Source organism: Mustela nigripes, chromosome 16 (assembly GCF_022355385.1).
Source record: "Mustela nigripes isolate SB6536 chromosome 16, MUSNIG.SB6536, whole genome shotgun sequence".
NCBI lineage: Eukaryota > Metazoa > Chordata > Mammalia > Carnivora > Mustelidae > Mustela > Mustela nigripes.
In genome coordinates this window covers 15,814,833-15,817,734 of record NC_081572.1, presented here as the reverse complement: position 1 = coordinate 15,817,734, position 2,902 = coordinate 15,814,833, and the positions used below count along the sequence as shown (strand labels likewise).

Genomic DNA, 2,902 nt, shown 5'->3' with positions numbered 1-2,902 from the left:
GTTTAGCTCAGGTCATGAGCCCCACATGGGTCTCCCTGCTCAATGGGGAATCTGCTTCTCTCTCTCCCTCTGCCCCTTCCCCCAATTCGTACTTGTGCTTTCTCTCTCTTCTTTCACACTCTCTCTCAAGTAAATAAATAAAATCTTTAAAAAATAAATAAATAAATAAGTGGTGATACTTAAGTCATAAATTCTATTTTCTGTATTTCCTACCAGTGTTATACTGACCTTAACTAGTGTTTAAATCAGAGGTTTAACAAATTGGCTATCCATGAATTGAGTCCAGCCTGCAGTCAAGTTTATAAGATTTGGCAACACTAGCCCTATATTCCCTCACAACAGTAACTGGTATATTGTCTCGTTGGACAAGGCATGTGTTATCTAGTTCACCATAGCTAGTTTCACTAATTTCTTCTATCTTCAGCCTCCTACAATCTTGAGTTAATAACTGCTGGCTTAAATCACCAAATGTGGGTAGGCACAGAATATAGGAAGAGGAATATTTTTAGAAAATTAAGTTGATAAGATTGCTTTAAATAATAATCACATGATTCCGTATTAAAAAGAAAAAAAGGCTAGGTATCCTAAATTACTGGCCAATTATATAACCTGATTTTCTTTTATGGTATCTTGCCATTAGTCTTAGGAGACCATTCAATGGAGAATCAAGAAGTAGATTCTGCCTCATTATCCTCAAACACTATTAGAATATGTGAGAATATGAAAATTAGAATGGCATTCTTTAAACCAGCTTTTCATTATTTTGGATCATTATAATATCCTAAAATTGTCATGCATCAATAATTCATTTTTCTTTCAAAGGAGGCAAAGTAGATACTAGTAAACTTGGAAGTGTTTTGGAAAACTGGGGGATTGAGCTCACACCTAATGAACTTTCGAATTTGGTGAAGACACTGCCACTTGATGGTAAGTCTTACGGGTGCTATAAGCCTAGCTCTGTGGAATTGTTTCCACATGTGAAAAATGACAAAATAGTTGCAAATAACATCCAGTGCTCATCACAACACATGCCCTCCTTAATACCCACATAATGAATCACTGGACACTACATCAAAAACTGATGATGTACCCTATGCTGGCTAACTGAGCATTAAAAAAAAAGAAAGAGGCGCGCGGCTCAACAACTCCTCATGGGCGGCGGCGGCTCCTTGGGCGCGGCACAGTGGTGACTGAGCTGCGAGTCTGGAGGGCATGCACTGAGCCCCGGTCGGGTCTCCGTGTGCCCCACCCCGGGCTTCGCACCCCTGATGCTGCGCGGGTGCTGAGCCTGCCCCGGCCGGGATGATGGTGAAGTATTTCCTGGGCCAAAGTGTGCAGCGGAGTTCCTGGGACCAAGTGTTTGCTGCCTTTTGGCAGCGGTACCCGAATCCCTATAGCAAATGTGTCGACGGAAGACAGTGCACCGGGAAGTGACCCCTGACCAGAAACTCCTGTCCTGGCATCTCCTGACCAAGACCAACAGGATGCCCAGCTGGGCCGAAGGGACTGTTTCCTGCCAATGTCACTCACTCGGTGTACATCCTGGAGGATTCTATTGTGGACCCGTAGAACCAGACCATGACTGCCTTCACCTGGAACATCAACACGCTCGGCTGATGGTGGTGGAGGAACGATGTGTTTACTGTGTGAACTCTGATGACTGCGGCTGGACCGAAATCCGCCGGGAAGCCTGGGTCTCCTCTAGCTCATTTGGTGTCTCCAGAGCTGTCCAGGAGTTTGGTCCTGCCCAGATCAAAAGCAATGTGACCAAGACTATGAAGGGCTTTGAGTACATCTTGGCCAAGCTGCAGGGTGAGTCCCCGTCCAAAACCCTCGTTGAAACAGCCAAGGAAGCCAAGGAGCAGGTGAAGGAGATGGCACTGGCAGCTACAGAGAAGGTTAAGGACCTTGTCAGCAAGGCAGCCACCAAGAAGCAGCAGCAGCACCAGCAGCAGCACTTCGTGTAGCGAGCCCAGGCCATGGCGCGGTAGGACACCTGACCATCCGGCTCAAGTCCCTCTGCCTGTCCCCCTTGTACTTTATTATTAAAAGTCAACTTCCAGCCCTTTCTGCTATCTGGGTGGGTTCGGGCTGGGTGTCCTGTTTGGCCCACATCTGGCACAGGGAGGGGCGGGGGCCTGCCCGATCCCAGACAGTCCGCTGGTACAGGGCTAGGAAGCGCCAGACTGTAAGCTCCATGAGAGCAGGGACCTTTGTCATGCTCTCTGATGTGTCCCAAGTACCTGAAACAGTATCTAGCACATAACAGGCACTCAATAAATAGTTCTTGAATTCAAAAAAAGAAAGAAAGAAAGAAAGAAGAGAAAAATTACAAATTAAAACGAAAAATGTTTTAAAAAGTTAATGCAAATACAAAGAAAAATTTCATCACTTTGGATTTTGATTTAAAAATCGTCAGTCTAATCTGAAGGGGCACATGCACCGGAATGTTTATAGCAGCAATGTTCACAATAGCCAAACTATGGAAAGAACCTAGATGTCCATCAACAGATGAATGGATCAAGAAGATGTGGTATATATACACAATGGAATACTATGCAGCCATCAAAAGAAATGAAATCTTGCCATTTGCAACAACGTGGATGGAACTAGAGGGTATCATGCTTAGCGAAATAAGTCAATCAGAGAAAGACAACTATAATATGATCTCCCTGATATGAGGAAGTGGTGCTGCAACATGGGGGGTTAAGGAGGTAGGAGAAGAATAAATGGGAGGGAGACAAACCATAAGTGACTCTTAATCTCACAAAACAAACTGAGGGTTGCTGGGGGGAGGGGGTGTGGGAGAAGGGGGTGGGATTATGGACATTGGGGAGGGTAGGTGCTATGGTGAGTGCTGTGAAGTGTGTAAACCTGGCGATTCACAGACCTGTACCCCTGT

The 2,902-nt window shown here is 45.3% G+C and overlaps 1 pseudogene; it reads left to right on the top strand.

Moving 5' to 3' along the window:
- Positions 1 to 1,305: 1,305 nt before the first annotated feature.
- Positions 1,306 to 2,100, top strand: LOC132003746 (PRELI domain-containing protein 1, mitochondrial-like; annotated as a pseudogene).
- The last annotated feature ends 802 nt before the right edge of the window (positions 2,101 to 2,902 follow it).